General features: G+C 35.1%; 1 long non-coding RNA gene across 4 annotated transcripts; it reads right to left on the bottom strand.

Annotated features, from left to right (window-relative positions):
- Positions 1-7,921: 7,921 nt before the first annotated feature.
- LOC113285777 lies at positions 7,922-10,426 on the bottom strand. Of its 4 annotated transcripts, XR_003328934.1 has the most exons (9): positions 10,205-10,426; positions 9,900-9,999; positions 9,734-9,815; positions 9,519-9,657; positions 9,372-9,440; positions 8,850-9,229; positions 8,639-8,716; positions 8,404-8,540; positions 7,922-8,296 (listed from the first exon to the last, which is right to left on the bottom strand). It is a non-coding gene; the product is annotated as an uncharacterized LOC113285777 (long non-coding RNA). The 4 variants fall into 4 exon arrangements; XR_003328936.1 differs by lacking the exon at positions 9,372-9,440 and having other exon boundaries at positions 8,894-9,229; XR_003328935.1 differs by lacking the exon at positions 9,372-9,440 and having other exon boundaries at positions 8,410-8,540.
- Positions 10,427-21,414: the final 10,988 nt, after the last annotated feature.

Consider the following 21,414-nt stretch of genomic DNA (forward strand, 5'->3'; position numbering starts at 1 on the left):
TTTCTGTTTCTATTTTTATTTTTAAACTATGTTTCTCTAAGTGATTCGGTGGGACACACGATTCAAGTTGTTACCATTGCTAGGGTGAAATAGAGTGAATGAGTACCTTTTACAAAAAAAAATAAAATTATTATTATTATTATTATTATTTTAGACCAGACCAATAGACCAATCGGAATAAATACTAACACTTGGATAGCAATATGTGTGTGTTCTCCCTGTTTCCGTCGCCTAAACAAGCGTGGAATGCAGGATCCACGGGAATTTCCATGTAATCTGCTGATAAGAAGCATGCACTTGGATCCACAAGATCTAATCATGTTGTTAGTTCTTAAATAAATGTGTGTTCAATAAAGTCGACCATTGGTACCCTTGCATATGCCAGTTATGTTGACCTAGAGTTCGGATTATCGACCACTGGTTCCCTTGTATTTGCCAGTCGTGTTGATATTAGTCAGACCGGTATCTCAGTCATTTAGGTTAGGTTCATCTTGGCAGAGGCCTTCAGACAGATATGGGAAACACCGTTCACTTTTCAACCATATACATTTTTCTTTTTCCATCTTCTTGATCTTTTCATGTGATTAGTTTGACTCCGAGTATGATGTCCATTGTGAAACTATCTTAGTAGATCTCTGTCACTTTATATGAATTTTAGTATGCTTGAGTGCAAACTCATGTACAACAATTGGAATTTCGCGTCAGGGTACTTCCTCTTGTAGTCAATAAGTATGCCAACCAAGGAGATTCTTTAGTGCCTTCCAAGATTCTGCATAATTAGCTAGGGTCTGGAGTAAAGGTTTTGTGGGTGCACCTCTAGTAAACCCTCCGGAGACAACACTCCGCCACTAGGGCCACCTAAGGGTTCAAATGATTTTCCTTTCTAGAATAAATTTGCTCGAGGTCTAGCAAATAATAAGTTTGGGGGTATTTGGTAGACACATTTTTGTGTCTGAATTGTCCTCAATATCTCTATTGATAGTACTCGTTTTCGTCCTTATTATGGTGTTTTATGTGTTTGTAGGTATTTTTTTGGAAATAAATAATTTTGGAAAAATCGGCTCGAAAAATTATGCGGAGCATCCCGGAGGACATTTGTTATTCAGACTCTCTGTTTTGGATAAGGGGCACCTCAATTTATAAGGGCACCTGAGTTGGACACCTGCTAGTTACACTCCACAGACGGTTAGGGGGCAGTCATCTTCAAGAATTCAAATTCTGAATTTTGGCGGGAAATACTTAAACAGTTCTGGAAGAATTTCAATTGAGAAAATGAAGGGGTCATGGGTCGATTCAATGGCTGAAATTTGGCAGAGAGATGTGATATAGGTTAAGAAACACAGTATGAGTGACAAGATCGATTAACTTTGGATGGAATTCTCGGTGTGATTCACAAGCCCAAAACAGAGTACGTGGACTGTAACACGAGCAAAAATATGTTTCTACTGTGCATGGAGAAGTTCTGCTAGCGTTAGACGAATTCTGAGGCGTGTATAAGCTGAATTGGAGCGTGCTACAATGAAGTTTACGTGTGAAATTCCAAAAATGGTAAGAAAATATTCTCTTCACTGCTCGAGTAATGAAGGATTATTTGGAATTATAGCGATGGATTTCAGCGTGTTTTTGAGTATAAATATGCTCCTTGGTCTACTAGAAAGGTTGGCAAGTGAGAGGGGATAGAATAGAGCAACACAGAGTTCAAGGGAATCGATAGAAAAACTTCCAGAGAAGAAAGTTTCTGCTGCTGCTGGAAGGGAAGAACGCGAAGAACACACTGACCAAGACAGTCGTTTATCAACAGTGACAACGACTGTCGGATCTGGGTCGTAGTATTCTAAATACTACTGCACTTTAGGGATATCGTTCTTTGTAACGGTGTTTGCAATTAACGTTGCAAACACCCGATTTTATCATTTTTCTCCATTTCATCCTTGTAAACATCTTTTGAGCAATGAATATCAATTTTGAGCAAGTTTACACAATGATGAGCTAAACCCATCCTCTGGGGCAACGGAGGAAACTATTCGGCCAATGAAAAAGGGGTAATTTCTATTTTAATTCTTTATGCAATTTATTATATTTAATTATTTACCTTGAACAAAGAGTTTTTCCAAGGATTTTTATTAAATAGTTGTCATTTTAATTGATGGTATATGCTTGAGTTAGAGTTTTTGATATTCCATGCTTTTAAGTTACATTTATTCTTTTATAAAATTCATTTTTGCAATAACTAAAACTATTTAAAAGGAAAAATTTGCATAATAATATTAGAAATATCATTTTAAATTGGTAGAAAAAGTGGAATCCTTAGCCCCAGTTTCTCCAAAAATATTCCAATCACTTTGCTATTTTGCTTCACTTATAAAATTTATTTAAATCTAAAATTTTTTTATCTCCTTCACAAGTTCGAAAACAACCCCAGTTCTTACTACTATTCACAACGATTTTTGAAAATACATCAAATTTTTGTTATGGGAGAAACTTTTTAGTTGCATAATAAATAAACTCCAGAGCATAGAAATTTATGCTTATTTAGGATGACACTAACCAATCTAAGTGGATGGAAGCATTTTGGTTTTAGGAGTTGAGGGATCAATCTGACTAGATGGAAACATCTAAAGAGTCTATTCATAAAAGCACAGAGCTCAGGTGTTAGAAATAACATGATAGTTTCGCCATATCTCGTTGAGTCTTTTTCATTTCTGTTTCTATTTCTATTTTTAAACTATGTTTCTCTAAGTGATTCGGTGGGGCACACGTTTCAAGTTGTTACCATTGCTAGGGTGAAATAGAGTGACTGGGTACCTTTTACAAAAAAAATAAAATAAAATAAAATATTATTATTATTATTATTTTAGACCAGACCAATAGACCAATCGGAATAAATACTAACACTTGGATAGCAATATGTGTGTGTTCTCCCTGTCTCCGTCGCCTAAACAAGCGTGGAATGCAGGATCCACGGGAATTACCATGTAATCTGCTGATAAGAAGCATGCACTTGGATCCACAAGATCTAATCATGTTGTTAGTTCTTAAATAAATGTGTGTTCAATAAATTCGACCACTGGTACCCTTGTATATGCCAGTTATGTTGACCTAGAGTTAGGATTATCGACCACTGGTTCCCTTGTATTTGCCAGTCATGTTGATATTAGTCAGACCGGTATCTCAGTCATTTAGGTTAGGCTCATCTTGGCAGAGGCCTTCAGACAGATATGGGAAACACCGTTCACTTTTCAACCATCTACATTTTTCTTTTTCCATCTTCTTGATCTTTTCATGTGATTAGTTTGACTCCGAGTATGATGTCCATTGTGAAACTATCTTAGTAGAGCTCTGTCACTTTATATGAATTTTAGTATATGCTTGAGTGCAAACTCGTGTACAACAATTGGAATTTCGCGTCAGGGTACTTCCTCATGTAGTCAATAAGTATGCCAACCAAGGAGATTCTTTAGTGCCTTCCAAGGTTCTGCATAATTAGCTAGGGTCTGGAGTAAAGGTTTCGTGGGTGCACTTCTGGTAAACCCTCCGGAGACAACACTCCGCCACTAGGGCCACCTAGGGGTTCAAATGATTTTCCTTTCTAGAATAAATTTGCTCGAGGACTAGCAAATAATAAGTTTGGGGGTATTTGGTAGACACATTTTTGTGTCTGAATTATCCTCAATATCTCTATTGATAGTACTCGTTTTCGTCCTTATTATGGTGTTTTATGTGTTTGTAGGTATTTTTTTGGAAATAAATAATTTTGGAAAAATCGGCTCGAAAAATTATGCGGAGCATCCCGGAGGACATTTGTTATTCGGACTCTCTGTTTTGGATAAGGGGCACCTCAATTTATAAGGGCACCTGAGTTGGACACCTGCTAGTTACACTCCACAGACGGTTAGGGGGCAGTCATCTTCAAGAATTCAAATTCTGAATTTTGGCGGGAAATACTTAAACAGTTCTGGAAGAATTTCAATTGAGAAAATGAAGGGGTCATGGGTCGATTCAATGGCTGAAATTTGGCAGAGAGATGTGATATAGGTTAAGAAACACAGTATGAGTGACAAGATCGATTAACTTTGGATGGAATTCTAGGTGTGATTCACAAGCCCAAAACAGAGTACGTGGACTGTAACACGAGCAAAAATATGTTTCTGCTGTGCATGGAGAAGTTCTGCTAGCGTTAGACGAATTCTGAGGCGTGTATAAGCTGAATTGGAGCGTGCTACAATGAAGTTTACGTGTGAAATTCCAAAAATGGTAAGAAAATATTCTCTTCACTGCCCGAGTAATGAAGGATTATTTGGAGTTATAGCGATGGATTTCAGCGTGTTTTTGAGTATAAATATGCTCCTTGGGTCTACTAGAAAGGTTGGCAAGTGAGAGGGGATAGAATAGAGCAACACAGAGTTCAAGGGAATCGATAGAAAAACTTCCAGAGAAGAAAGTTTCTGCTGCTGCTGGAAGGGAAGAACGCGAAGAACACACTGACCAAGACAGTCGTTTATCAACAGTGACAACGACTGTCGGATCTGGGTCGTAGTATTCTAAATACTACTGCACTTTAGGGATATCGTTCTTTGTAACGGTGTTTGCAATTAACGTTGCAAACACCCGATTTTATCATTTTTCTCCATTTCATCCTTGTAAACATCTTTTGAGCAATGAATATCAATTTTGAGCAAGTTTACACAGTGATGAGCTAAACCCATCCTCTGGGGCAACAGAGGAAACTATTCGGCCAATGAAAAAGGGGTAATTTCTATTTTAATTCTTTATGCAATTTATTATATTTAATTATTTTCCTTGAACAAAGAGTTTTTCCAAGGATTTTTATTAAATAGTTGTCATTTTAATTGATGGTATATGCTTGACTTAGAGTTTTTGATATTCCATGCTTTTAACTTACATTTATTCTTTTATAAAATTTATTTTTGCAATAATTAAAACTATTTAAAAGGAAAAATTTGCATAATAATATTAGAAATATCATTTTAAATTGGTAGAAAAAGTGGAATCCTTAGCCCAAGTTTCTCCAAAAATATTCCAATCACTTTGCTATTTTGCTTCACTTATAAAATTTATTTAAATCTAAAAAAAAATTATCTCCTTCACAAGTTCGAAAAGAACCCCAGTTCTTACCACTATTCACAACAACTTTTGAAAATACATCAGTAAGGAAAAAACCGATCCATTTATCATCAATACAGATAATCCCTCTCATGAAATTGTTTCTGATTATAGTTATGTCGATGAATCAATACTGGAGGACGCTCCGATGTTTGAAATGATTCCAGGGAACAAAGAAATCTCTATGGATTATGAGAGTGCATACGTGTTGATGGAAAGATCCTCCATGCAGATTGATGATACATTTGTGTATACTGTTGCTCAAGAGATCATTGAGCACGATGACATCGAACCACGCTCTTCTATGGGGATATTGATTCAGAGATATACATGAAAGTGCCTGATGGCCTTCCATTGCCCAAATAAAATAACTCTAAACCACGGAGTGCATTTTCAATTAAGTTGAAACGCTCACTTTACGGATTAAAGCAATCTGGGCGGATGTGGTATACCCGTCTAAGTGATTATTTGATTGGGAAGGGATATACAAATAATGAGTTATGCCCCTGCGTATTTATAAAGAAAACGAGTTCCGGATTTGCAATTATAATTGTTTATGTTGATGATATGAACATAATAGGTACTCTTGATGAAATAAGAGAAACCGCAAGCTACCTGAAATCTGAATTTGAGATAAAAGATCTTGGGAAAACTCGGTTTTGTCTAGGACTTGAGCTAGAACACCGAGCCTGTGGAATACTAATCCACCAGTCTGCATATGTCCATAAGATACTCAGGCAATTCAATATGGACAAGGTGCATCCTTCTAGCACTCCCATGAATGGTCGAAGTTTATATGTACAAAAGGATCCATTTCGTCGAAAGGAAGATGGCGAAGAGGTATTGGGAGCTGAAATTCCCAACCTAAGTGCAATAGGCGCATTATTGTACTTAGCGCAATGTACTCGACCTGATATATCATTCTCAGTGAACTTGTTAGCTAGATATAGCTCAGCGCCAACGCAGCGTCGTTGGAATGGTATAAAGAATGTATTCAGATACCTTAAATGAACCATTGATACCGGTCTATTTTATCCCTATGAGGACGAAAGGAGGATTGCTAAAACAACCCCCTACACTGAAACCACAAATAATGTTTTGGTTGGTTTTGCTGATGCTGGGTACCTCTCTGACCCACATAAAGCTCGATCCCAAACTGGTTATGTATTCACCATAGGGAACACAACGATATCCCGGAGATCGGCCAAGAAAACTTTTGTAGCTACCTCCACGAATCACTCGGAGATCATTGCCCTACATGAAGCGGTTCGTGAGTGCATATGGTAAAGATCTATCATTACACATATTCGAGGGACTAGTGGTTTGAATTCTACCACTGAAGAGCCAACATGCATTTACAAAGATAATGCAGCTTGTATCGAACAGATGAAGCAAGGATATATCAATGGTGATAATACGAAACATATTTAACCAAAGTTCTTTTACAATCATCAACAACAATGTCTCTTAAACATTCAAGTCAACAAAGTACCGTCTGATGAGAATGTGGCAGACTTATTTACTAAGTCATTTCCTAAATCCTTGTTTGAAAAACACGTAAAGAGAATTGGACAAAGAAAATTGTCTGAACTCCCTTGATTGCAATCAGGGAGAGATGGCGACATCATGGGGAGTATCTAATTCTATGATGTCGACATCAGGGGGAGTGCATGTTGAACTCTTTTTCCCTTAACCGAGTTTATTTTGTCCCAATGGGTTTTGTTACTCGGAAAGGTTTTTAATGAGACAATAACAACACCAGGGTTATGACTCCCCGGTTAAGATTATCTTTTTCCCACAGGGTTTTTATGTTGTAGGTTTTTCTGAAGAGAAGAGACCAGCTTTATCAACACGTTGTACTCTTTTTCCTTCGTCAAGGTTTTGTCCCATTAGGTTTTCCTTGTCAAGGTTTTAATAAGACAACACATTTGAAGTTATATTTTTGAACCGCACAAGGGGGAGTGTTATAGGGCCTAGGGCCCATGGATGTGCGGTCCATTAGAATACTAGGATTTTTCCTTCTACTCTTATGTAAATAGAATACTAAACCTATGTAATGGGGTTCCTCTCTCTGATTAATGAAAAGTTCTTCTTTCCATTTCCTTTCTTTCTTATTCTTACTCCAATACCGATTAATATATTTAATAATTTTTCATTTTTATTCCCGTATTTGAGTTTCATCTAACTATCACCATTTTCCCTTTGTAATAAATTATAAATTAATTAGTCTTGCAATAAGTTGAATTTTGATCTTTAGTGATACAGCAACATAATATCTTGATGTCTATCCATTACATAATACCTGTGTATGGACCTATGACACGTTGTTTTTCCTTTAACTTGACTTTAATCAATATTGAAAATGTTGGCAGTTGTTCGACTTGCTTGTTGATAGCGACATTGCATCATTTTAACTGTCTAGTTTCCCAATTATCTGCGTCATGTTTCTATGGGTGGATATGCAACGGCATTCACCCAGTAAACCTTCAAGGACAACTATCAGTCTATTAGCTGCATCATGTCTTATGAAGAAACATACGATTAGTTTGGAGTCAATTTCAACTTCGAGACACGACTGAGGAATATATAGAACTAACATTAGTTCTATCAATATAAAAATTTAGTAGGTGAAAAATTGTGAGAGCAGCCTAATACACCTCAAGGTAAATTGTGAATATAAGGAAGAGATTACGTATAATCTTAACAACAAATAGTATCATAATCTGTTTTGATGATTCAACAACGAAAAAGATACAAAAACAGAAAGCTGACGTTAATTACAAAATTAGAAGTAATGACAAAAGTAAATTGACAAACAGGTGAAAATATAGTTGCGGTCAATACCGTTCACTAACGACAACCTTCTTCTATTGCAAAAACGGTCTCTATTACGCATAACATAGCCCAGCAGATTTGGGCATGAATTTGGCAGTCAAAATAAGATTAACCCGAGGATACCAACATATGATAAAGATATTAAAGAGCCTGCATAAATAAAGAACAAAAAACTAACATCAAACTACCTCGAGCTACACAGTGATCCATGTTCGAGCTTTATAGGTTATGTCTCAATACGTATATCTTGTATCAGGTTGTGGGTGTATACGACTTGGTTTATGGCCATAACTACAAAAGCAAGTTGATTCTTCTGATTCTTCTCTGTAAAGTTCAGCTGGACATATTTACATGGTGTAAGAAAACAGAAGCAGGTGAACAGAATGCTCTCTAAACAATACGACACTACAGACTATAAAAGGATAAATTTTAGACAATGCTTACTCCTACGTTTGAGCATAGACGAATCATCCTTTTACTCCCATCGCAAACAAAGTAAATTGAATATACTTCAGCATCTACACACGTTGGCGAATGATTGTCATCGTCTTGACAATCCTTTTGAAGGAAACAAAACTAACCTAAGCGAATTCAAACATAGTTTAGTATCCAACAACAAAGCTATACGCAATGACCAAAATAAAGCAAAAATAAAAGTACAGGTAAAAGATCACCATACCTTTTTTCAGTTTTTTTGTTGACCTCGAAATTAACGAACTTCAATTTGATGTTTTTCAACATTGTGAGAAGTTTCAAACTGTATTTCATTTAAGATAGGACAAATTTAGGAGACAAAAAAAAAAGTAGAAGAGCATTTTTAATATTTGTAAACCGCATAAGTAAAAACATAATGCAATAGTCAAAAAGCTCCACACTATAGAATCATATACCCATTATAACAGCCATGATTCCAGTCCACTTTTTGAATTCTTACCGTCCAAACCCAAGATCACCCAACACAACTCCACTGCTATCCAAATTTCTGCATAATGTAGTATATTCACAATTAATTCAAACTATAAAAGATAAACAATTGAGCCATATCAATAGACTACATAGTAAGTAGGGCCGAGGAGTAACACCGAAAATTCTGAGTGAAATGTTGCAGACTAAGGATACACTGATTCAATCAAAACCAAATGGGAGAAATTAAGAAAAGAATATCTTCCCTATTAGATTCTCCATATGTTTTGTTTCTAAATGTCGAGCTTGCAAATTAGCCTAGGATTTCAACGGAGTGTAGTAGGGGAGGCTCCACTGCCAATCAAAGCTACATAAATTGGATAAATTAATGTTATTTCTTGATTACTCAGTTATTCGCTATTAACGAATGCCAATGTTGATAATAAAGAGATACTTGGAGAAAAAAAAGTAACATATATTTCATTAATCATGTGTACAATTCACATTACCTACAATAAGAACTTAGCCAACCTTATCCAATACTTAATACTATCAAATAATTGCTTGCAAGGGAATCTCTGTACACATCATTGTAACTCATAAACATTAACAGAATTCAAATTTTCTGAATATGTGAAAAGCAAATTAAAAAATACCTGGTTGATTCAAGATGCCCACAACTCTGCTTCTGATACTACATTACACTTTTATCCAGCATATCAGTGACCTTATATGTAGCAGAACCCAAACTATCCACCATGATTACTAAAGGTGTAACTCAAACAATCCAACACTCTACAGCAAAACACAGTTTAATCACCTTTATACCCCATTTATAGAATAGTAATGAAACTGAATTAGAGTTACCTACATTTGTTTCTGGTCATTGCTATGATGCAGACAGTTCAAAATACTCTCCAGTTGATATAACTGTCATCTCAAATTTTTCATTCCTGCAAACCCAAAAATGAAAATGAAATCCCAAAATTATCATTGAGGCAATTCATCAAACACTTTCAATAACTTTTGTTTTCAACCTGAGAATATCTCTTAAGAGTACAGATTGTTGCATAAGAATTCAATCCGGGTTTCCTTCTTCATGTCTTAAACCAAAAACTCAACTTGGGTTTCCTTCTTCTACATCAAATAGAAAGAACGACTTCGTTATAAACACCAAAAAGTCACACCAAAAGTAAAGAACATGAAATCTAAGACATGGGTTTGATTCTGGAAAAAAAACATAACATGGGTGTGAAGATTCACTCCTCGCATAAAGATTTTAGCAGTAACCTAAGAATTTTTCTTGATAACAATAATCAAAACATTAAAAAAAAAATCTCACCCAAGGTAAAACGTCTGAAATATCAATCATATTCTTCAACTTTAATTCATCATCTAGCTCGAATATAAGAGCTGCGAAACCAATCAGGTGTCGAATTGTTGAATAGATTATACATGGAGTACCCAGCATAATGTTTTCTATCAGTGGCAATCAACAAATTCAGGGAAATTTGGGGGTTCCTCGTCTTGGCTTAAGATTTGAAGCGTTACAGACGATTAGTGAAGAGGGAAAGAAGGGATATGAAGAGGTCTTGGGAAAGATCGTATTAATTAGGCGCGGGAGTGGAGACAAAGTAAAATATCAGCCGTTTGAAGCGTACACACTTGATGGAACTGAGAGGGGGAGGGAAGATCTTAACCGTCAGTTAGGAAAATAGATATATCTCAACTGCGCGATACACCTATATATATTCTTCTTGTATGAATGAAGACCGACTATCTTGCATCAATGGAGAAATCGTTAAAGGAAGGATCATCTCTTGATGATTTAGCACTTTGTGCATCGGTTATGACTGAAACTCAAGGTGTCTCACAACATGATAATCTTCAAGATTCTCTGAGAAGACAGATTTTTACTGATAGAAGTTGTATTAGACATCAAGAACTAATGATAAATGATTCAAAAGAAGTACTAGATGATCTTCATTCTCAACTGTTTGAGATGAACAAATCTTCTACTGGAAAAGGAAGTGCACAGAAGAATTTGAATCCAGCTTTCGAAAGCGATCCTCACAAGACTCGCGATTAGAAAGAAAAATAGACATCATTTTTTCATTTATTTCGATTATTGTATAAGGTTTATTTTGAATAAAACTATCAGTATTTATGAATAAAATTATTATTTTATAATTTTTCTTGTGATAGTTTCCGATTACATAGCATGTGCTTGAATATCTATATTATTGTTATGTGCTTTCGGTTTATAAGATGTATGATTTCGGTTTTCATAACCTTAATATTCGATCTCATATGATCTGAACCCTTATACTTTGTGTGACTTTTTGATTTGGTGGGATTAAGTTCCAGCCCATGTTGGTAGGCTTTATCAAAGGATCATAAGGTGTTCCGATTGAGACTCATATGTAATAGTCACAATGTGTTGAATCAATTTTTGTTTGCATGAGTTGTGTTTAACATATGTGTTTCGGGTTTTCAACTTTTGCTTTTGGAACGCATTAGTTAAAACCGATTCAACCTTTCTATGGTAAAGGTTTCTCTTTGTTGTTGTTCTTGCGAGAGAATGATAACATACTGGGGGAGAGTTCTAACTTGAACTTGCACTTAATGATATATCTTTCTGGGGAGATGAGGATGCAGAATCTGAGGTAACGAATTTTTTAATTAATCATTTTCATGTTTAAGAAAAGCCTGCTTATATTGCATATATTTTTCTTTTGCTTAACAAAATTTCGGTACAATTGATATTTATTCCATTATGTGTGTATGGATGTGTGTGCGTGATTCAATTGTTTCCGGTTGAGAAAAACTGTGTCAATTTATTTGAATTATTGTTTGGTATCTTCTTTATTGTTTGATATCAAGTGTTTTTGCTTAACGAAATTTCGGTGCAATTGCGGTGCTATAATGTCGATGTTGTTTCAATTGCTTACGGTTAAGAAAAATAATTGTGCATGTCAATTTATTTTGGTTTGTATGTATTGTTTACGGCTTAACGAAATACGAGATAATTTGTTTAGTCCAATTCGATTCCGGATAAGAGAAACTAAGTTAATCTGATCTTAGTTAGACTTATCAAATTGAAGGATTGTTATTCAAGTCTAATCGAATTCCTTGACAAGAAATACTAGTTAACGATCCTAGTACTTGTCTTGTCTAAAGTGAAATACTAGTCAACTAACCTAGTACTTGTCTTGTCTAAAGCGAAAGGTCTAAGTTATTTTCTGAATAATTAGAACATGATGAGAGAAATAAAGTTAATTCTGATCTTTATTTTGGTCTTATCGAAATAAGAGATTGTATGTTTACAATCGGTTTAATAAGGGAACTAAGTTTCTTAGTCAATTTGACTATTAGGGAAAATTTCTTCAGGCAATTGTTTCCTTGATAACATATTAAAACTAAATTACTTGTTGTTTCAGTTTTGATATTGGTTATCTAAAGTGGTATGTGAAACCTTTGTGCTTAACTCTTATAAGTTGTACAAATATTTTATATTTGTAAGATCCTTTCGGTTTGACCTTTATTTGCTCGAACCTTTTTCATTTTGTGACAAAAAACAGGAAAAATATATGGAGTAAACAAGTGATTTGATCACTAAGGAGAGAACAATTATGCTTAAACGTTATATCTAACGAAAGAGTAAAGCATTGACTAAGGGGGAGAAACATATCATATTGTTGTATTCACAAATGGGGAGAAATACTACACAATATACCTTATGTGATGGTTGTAGTTATTTGGACTACAAAAGGGAAATAACAAAGACGTTCGGATTGAAAATCTACCTACACCTTTAGAGGGAGTATTAGCTTTATTATTCAAATGTCAACAACGACATTTACTAATTGAATATATGCAGGTTATTGTGCTGTTGAAACTTGGAATCAAGCGTATGTGTAATGAATTCTTGTAATTTGTTTATCCATATGTATTAAGAGTTTTGTCACTAAAATTGACAAAGAGGGAGATTGTTAGATCATAGCTCGGTTGAACCCACCAAGGCGTTGGTATGTCAAGTTTGGTTGTCATATTTAGTGAACCAAAACTCATCTAAGAGTCGCTTGATTATGTACTAGAGAAAACTTCGTATAGGTTAGACTAGAAACTCTAGGATTATGAGACATACAAGTATTACTCGAAGACCTGAAGAACATGAAGAAGTAACGAGCTACAACGATGACGTCATCCTTCCTCTTGAGGTTAGTAATATTGACTTGAACTGGTTCATTCCTAACGTATATTTCAAGTCGTGCTATATTGAAAATATAACTGTGAAGCTATGAATGATTATACTCTAGTAGTGAGACATGATCACATGATCATAGTGTTAAGGAATTAGGATAGGAATTAGGATACGAAGTATAACGCTTATCTTTTGAACTTCGTACATATGACATCGACACAATTGATTATGTGTGTGGGTAAATGTGAAGATTTCATCCTAGGAAACAAAATTTACATTTGTTTAAAGGAAGTGCATTCATGAACTTGTTTTACGAATCGAAAGGGAAATCGCCAGGCTTATTGGTATTGTTATTCATCGCATATCTTTGGATTACCAATATGTGTGAGTTAGTAGAACCGATCATAATTTGTTATGTATCTTGGTATAACTAATCACAGTGCCTGACTTATGATTTGGTATGACTAGTTTTTATTAATTAGTGGAACCGATCCTAAGTAATCATCTGAGATGGTATGATCGATATTTGTAATTGGTGCGCCGGATCTTAGTAATTGGTGTGACCGATCACAAAAGAATTGTGTAATCGATCCTTGTAATTGGTGTAACCGGTCCTAGTAATTGGTGTAACCAATCCTAGTGACTTGTATAACTGATCACAAGTTATACGATGAGTATATGGTAAGCGGTCCTGGTAATTGACGTAACCGATCCGGGTAACTGACGTAACCGGTCCTGGTAACTTGTGTGTTCGATCACAAGTAAACCATATTAAGGTAGAACCAATCATTGTGATTGATAGAACCGATTGAACCCATCATTGTGATTTGATATTTGATCAATCACATAGTTGTCTTGGAATACAGATGAACCAATTCTAAACTTGTTTAGAAGTGTGGTATAATCGATTCCAAGATTGTAAATATGAAAGAGGATTTACAAAGAAAAGATGTCAACATACTTTGAACACGAACAATAAATCTTATCTTTTATTGTTCAAAGATATTCCTTAATAACTCAAGGAGATCCCGGTCCGAAATAAATTAAGAATCTTTTAATTAAGGTTGTTAGTTCTATATGCTTTAATTACCAGCAATTAAATGCATATCTCTAGAAAATAAAAATTAGTAATGTGCATTTACTGATTAGAGATTTTCTATTGAGATACTTCAGAAATATTGGACAAAGCATTTCCAGGAATTATGAAAACCGATTTTTGGCATTTATTGCATATCTTGAGAATATTTGGTTTTGGAAATTCCTTGGTGTCCAAACATCATTGGTCTATAAATACCTAAGTTTGTATCTCTTGCAAACTATCCTAAGATCCAGGCAAACTTTGTCCTTTTGTTGTTTCTGGTTGAGCCGTTTATCCAGAGAGGAAAGTACCCTAATTAGGTGAAATCTCTTACGACCGCTCGTTTAAAGAATTATGTGGGATCAAGAAGCTCTACGAGTACCTTTGGTGGGAAACTAGATTGCAGTTTATTACTTTTCGATTATTTTATTGACTAACGGTTGTTGAACTTTGATTGCACCTAGTTTGTTTATTCTTAAGAATCTTATCTTTTGATATAAGATTCAATCAAACTAGATCGAAGTTTCGACGGGATCTTTAGAACTGTTTATAGATCTAAAGACATCTTGTGATAATCCATTGTTAACAGACTCCGTTCTGTGTGTGATTCATCACAAGAGACTCAAGTGTTGTTGTGCAGGTTTAATTGAAGATTAAAGAAGTTTTGAAGACGAAGATGATTTCTTATTGGTTTCTCATATCTTTGTGTAGCACAAACCTTGATCAGCTGGGATCCAACTAGAATCGGATTTATTCGATTGATTAGTTGCGTGAGATCGGTAACATCTAATAGTTCTCTCGAGTTCTGTTTTGATTGTTACAAATCCGATCTTATTACTTAGGTAATAGAGATTGGATTGATCTAACCAGGAAAAGGAGTTTATTAGATTAAACAGAAGAGCCTTTGCATACGACTTGAGATATCTTTATCTTAAAGAATCAATAGAGTTGTTACCTAACATATTTGTTGTTCCTTTACTGTTTGGAATACGATCCAAAGGAATTGTTCCAGTGCGTGCACTTATTGAATGTCGGAAGCGCATGGATACTGTAGAAACTAAGTCTACTAGGTTTAGTTGTTTGGTCTCAACTATACGAAGTTGGTTTAGATTTTGTATAGCGGCTTAATTCTGAGAGTATTCAATTATGGACTAGGTCCCGGGGGTTTTCTGCATTTGCGGTTTCCTCGTTAACAAAACCTTACTATGTCATTTACTTTTATTTTTCGTAATTATAATTATTGTTATTATAATTGAAAGTAAATTACACAAACGTTAATTCCGTATTACTTGATAGTGATCTGATAGAGTTAGGTTAAGTCCGAACCTATTATCAAGTAATCACACTTTGATTGTTGTATTATCTGGATGTCGTATTCATAGACGATCACACAAAGTGTGAATACCAATTTGTCGTATTGTCTCGACTTTTTACATAGACAATCACTTTCAGTAAGAGGACTTATAAGTGGATATTTTAAAGATTGTGGTGTATTTGGGCACCCTCGTCTTTTCATCATAGTATTATTACACAGTATCAAAGTTCAATTGTATCACAATTTTGACAATAATACTATGGTGATATGTATCACTACCCTTAGTCAATACTTCATCTCACAATAAAAACCACTCCCCTTTACATAGTCAGAAACCATTGTGCTCCCGCCAGTGGTCCATGATCCGTAAACCATATGTATTTTTAGTGTGAACTACACAATAATTCTGCCCCTTTTTGTCAATATAAATTGGCAAAGGTACGAAAACTAGTGGGATCATAATGAAATTCTCAAAGAGATACTTCATGACTAAAAGAGAACATATCAACTTTATTTCGATGATTTCACATAGTCGAAAATTAGTGTATTCATCAAGGAGTTTATAAGGATACAAGAAAACTCTTAAATATTCCATAGCCGCTCTCCCACATAGATTTGGCAATTAAGCACAAGTTCAATTAAGAACTCTCCCCCATAAAATGTCATTCCCGAAAGGAACAACAAAAGTGACCTTACTTTCACAAAAAAAGAAGGATTTCTTCGGAAATTATCAAATCACATTAAACATGAATTTGTATCCAGAAAACTCAATTAAATTAACCACAAGAGAACCAATTAGTAATTTAATCGGAAATGCTCAACATAAGAGAACTTACGGAGCCATACAGTACTTTCACATAAAATTGGATCATGTAAAGATCAATATTGCGGAATATACAGAGATTCATTCTATTTTTCATCAATATTTGCATAATGATACCATAGACTTAATATTTGTAATCAAAAGTTCATTCTATCTTCCATCAATGTTTGTATAATGAGATAATAGACTTAACTTTTGACATATATGGGACGATCATAGTTCACGGACGCCAACACACATATCCCATCACAATTTTTCCAATATATAAAACCAATAAATATTAATACTGCAAAATCATCTTCCAAATAAAATTTAGAATTTTAATAAATAAATCTAAAAACATTGCAAGATGAAAATCATTGGCAATAGCAATGTGTAATCACAAAATAAGTTATTCCAAACCCTAGTTATCCTTCTTAAAACACAATAATAATTCTCATAAGAAGTTCCCTAGACATTAAGACCTCTGAAAATTTCTTTATCGTCCCCGAACTCCTTGTCGTCAACAGCCATTGGAACATAAGGTTCATGAAGAAAGGAGTCAATTCCAACAAACCTTCTTGACTGATGTCGAACCATGGCCTTCTGAATCTCAAGAGTCCTTAGTACAATAACCTTTATTTGCTGAATCTCTTTCCTTGTTTCCTTCAACTCTTCAAGAACACCAGAAAACTTTTGAAGATTAGAGGGGATAGCCCTTGGTTTCTTCATATTCTTCCTTTTTCTCTTTAAAGTTGTAGAGGAAGTAGACTTATCTTTTTCCTTCATGATTGATTGCTTAACAATCATATTAACATCTTTTCTATCAGAAGACATGATGCTTGGAGTCTCCATACAAGTATGCAATTGTGAAAGAAATACACAAATAAATCTCAACAAGCAATCTTGTGATAAAAAGAGTTTTTTAGGGAGGCAAAAGGGAATGTTGGGTTACGGAACCCAAAAACAGAGTAGGATTCACGAACGACCAATTCATAACCCTAAAGAAGATAGAATTATCGATTTTAACCTTTTTTCAATGAAAAGGGAAATTCTTTTCAATACCAATTTGTGATATGAAAATACCAACAGAATTCCAAAAACAAAAAGCAACCAAAAAAGAAAAAAAATCTTTTCCTAAAGCCTGAATTGCGCAAACTCTTGTTTCTTTGAAGTCGGGCACATGAGATAAGACGCACTTTCAACACAATTAAGCTGTATTGGGGTGAACAATAATCTGTCTACCATACACTTCACGTACGGAATTCTTAATACCCTTTTTCACAGAATGTTTATACCTTGTTCTTTTCTGGAGAGGTCTAATTAATTCTTAAGAAATTAAGTTATTCGGAGAGGAATTGAGTATTTTACTTACCTCAGATTAATTAGACTTTTGAACAAGTTTGAGCTTGTTTGCTAATCGATTTGCTCCCCATTGAAGTTTATTGACATATCTTATTTTATTTTTCTACTTGTAACACTTAGAAAGTTCATGACCAGTAAAAGCACAATAAGAACATGCCAATGTGGAGGACGGTTCAGACACCATAGATGAGCATGCTGCTAAAAAAATTGAGGTACCTGAAACATGTGAAATAGAATTTTCAGTAGACAGGGATAAATCCATTTTATCCTCCATTGTGGTTGACAAAGTTTCTCTAGGAAGAATATCAAGATTGATGTACGTATTGCTACAATTATAAAAATCAATATTTTCACTAAGGAGTGCATCACTTGACTTTTCATCTTCATCTGAATCATAGTGATCAGACATCTCATCAAGAATTGCAGCAAGACCTTTGTTCCCAGTGTATTTTCTACGATTTGGGAAATGATTAGAAAAATGGCCAAAACCTTTACACTTGAAGCATTGTGGCATATCCTCATCATCAGTTTCGACAGTGTCCATGTTTTTAGGAGGAGCCGATCATGAGGTTTGACTGATGATCTAGGTTTATCTCCGATGAACCGTTACTTCTCTTCAAAAGAAGATCCCTAAACTATGTTGTGGTCAGTGAAACTGAGTTGTCAAGATCTTCATATGATTAATCATTCTCAATAGGATCAATAACAAAGTTGCCAACACTTTTACTTTTGTCAAGCAATTTAGTATTCTTTTGTACTTTGAAAGCAATATCCTTACCAGATTTGGATGTATGCTCATGATCAAAGATCTTTAACTTCCCAACGAGAGTATTTCTGGATAAAGTATTAAGGTTATTTCCCTCAACTATAAAATGATTCTTAGAGTCATATTTGGCTAGAAACGATCTGAGAATTTACATCACAATGTCCTTTTCAGGAATAGTCTTACCCAAAGCAAAAATGCATTAACAATTTCAGACACTTTGTGATTAAACTCATCAAATGAATCTTCACCAGCCATACAAAGGTTTTTCCAATCAGAATTTAGGTTTTGAAGCCTAGCCTCTTTATCAGAGGATTTTCCTTCGAATACAGTTTCTAAGATATCCCAGGTTTGTTTAGACTTAGTTCACGTAGTCACATGTTGCTGAAGATCTGGGGTAATGGCATGGATGGCAGTGTTTAATGTGTCAGAATTTTGCTTTACAACGAGAATCTCGTAAGGATCATATGCACCAATATCCTTTGGAACAGTTACATGGCCTTCTGTAACGACCGTAGGATCATAGCATTAACTACACAAACCCATGATTAAAAACCACGGGCTTGAATAAAGGCACGCATAGAAATTATCCACCACAGATAATTCGATCCATCGATGACTAGTGGTATGTTTATAGAGATAGAGTTTCTGTCCATAAAGTCAGATTGCAACAAACACAAACTTATGAGGTCTTAAACGTGTTTTCCTGCTCTGATACCAATTGAAAAAGCGGGGGTCTAACAACCACACCCAATATTTCGTTTAGGAAATCTGTATGGACTAACTCCAATATACTTCCAAGAGAATCAACTAGACAGTAAGACTCAATCAAGGAAAATACATCCAAGAGTTATATCTCAATTTTTCAAATCAATATGCAATCGAACAGATAGAAATCTGTGAGCCGGATTAATATGATAAATAACTTGGATGGTACCAAAGACCAATATCTAAGTGTCAATAAATTTCAATCAACAACCAAAGGTTGGATTCACCACTTGATTGAACTACGCACAACCTGTGATATTTCAATTATATAAAAATATAATGCGGAAAAGAAATAACACATACACCAGAGATTTTGTTAACGAGGAAACCGCAAATGCAAAAAAACTCCGGGACCTAGCCCAGATTTAAACACCACATTGTATTAAGACGCTACAGACTCTAGCCCACTAAAAATTAACTTCGGACTAGAATGTAATTGAACCCTAACCAATCTCACACTGATTAAGGTACAGTCGCGTTCCTTACACCTCTTGAACCACGCTGAATTCTGCACACTTGATTCCCTTAGCTGATCTCACCCAAAACTAAGAGTTGCTACGACCCAAAGTCAAAGACCACACAGAAAAGTCTATTGAATAGATAAATCTGTCTCCCACAGAAATACCTACGAGTTTTTGTTCCGTCTTTTGATAAATCATGGTGAACATGAACCAATTGATATACCAGACTTATATTCCCGAAGAACATCCTAGTAATATCCATCACCTCACAATAATCTTAATCGTATGGTAGCGAAAAAAAAATTGTGGAAGGAGACGAAGATGTTTGTGACTACTTTATCTTACCTATCGGAGATTAAATCTCGAGAAAATATTAGAGAAGATAGTACTCAATACGATAGAAAAAAGTAAGATCAGAACACGCAACTACAGAAAAAATAGTTGGGTTTGGCTTCAGAATCCCAATGAAGTCTTTAAGTCGTTAACCTAAAACGGTTTTAATAAAAACCTAGGTTAAAGGAGAATCAACTTTAGTCGCAACTAGTATCACACATGAGGTGTGGGGATTAGGTTTCCCAGTTGTTAGAGTTCTCCCTTATATAGTCTTCAAATCAGGTTACCTTGGTAAAAAACCATTCAATATTCACAGTTAGATGAAAGCCTAATTAGAGTCAAGCGAATATCTTTCAACCGTTAGATCGAACTTAGCTTGTTATACACTGATAGGTGTCTAAAACACCTAATTTACTATGTAGTAGTTATGCTTTCTTTGCTATTTTTTCTTGTGAATTTTGTATTTTACGTTTGTTTTTGAGTTATTAGGTACTGTGGAAGTCATACGGAGAAAAAGAAGAAGAAATCATCTAAAGTTGAGAGAATGGGCGTATTTTTTATTTCACAGACGAGTGATATTTGGATACCGGATAAGGTTAAGGTGTATCCAGTCTTTTGTTAGCAGAAAAGTGTTAAATACACCCAGGAGAATTAGGGGTTGACAACTTGAGTGACCCTTATCTGAGACTATGGGTTGTCTTAATCCATCCTACATATGCCCTAAAATCGAGCGGCTTATTCATTCTCATTTCTCTGAATCATTAGTTCACTCATTTCCCTAAAACTGAGAATAGAAAGAGAAAGCAGCAGCGACTGCTATTGTTGCCGAGAGATCGATATGAAGGCACAGACAGGGAGAGAAAGCTTCTGGGAAATTGAAGTTAGAAACTGAAGCTGATTTAAGCAGAGATCGAGATTTAAATGAGTTTCAGAATTTCAGGAGCTAGGGTTTGAGAAATTGATGTTGCTGTTGATCTCAGAAATGGAAGTGTTGCTATGAATTGAACCTGGGAAGAAGAAGGAATGGAAGCAGATCGAGAGATTGATTAAGGGTTCGACTTTATGCAGCTGTTGGTGGTTTCCGCCATGAATGATTGAAGATGATGGTGGCTGTGCTAGAAGAAATTGGTTCCTATCTGAATCTATTTTTGAGATCGATTAAATGGGTTCTGAAATTGAATTATGGTTATGAATTAATGAAGAAGAACAGCTAGTTGTTTCCATGGATTAGAAGGGTTTTTGGTTGAATCTGTGATGGCCAAGACGACAAGAAATTGAAGGGGTTTATGTGAATTTGTGAGATTGTGAAGCAGTTATGAAGAAATAAAGAAAAGGGGATCTGGTGCAGAGACGAAGATGAATTGAGGTTAGGGTTTAGGAGATTAAACAAGGAAGATGGGTTCTGGTGTCTAATTGTTGTGAATTGAAGAGAGGATTGTTTGAGAACAAGGATTGAAACACAG

This window comes from Papaver somniferum, chromosome 6 (assembly GCF_003573695.1).
Source record: "Papaver somniferum cultivar HN1 chromosome 6, ASM357369v1, whole genome shotgun sequence".
Classification (NCBI taxonomy): Eukaryota; Viridiplantae; Streptophyta; class Magnoliopsida; order Ranunculales; family Papaveraceae; genus Papaver; species Papaver somniferum.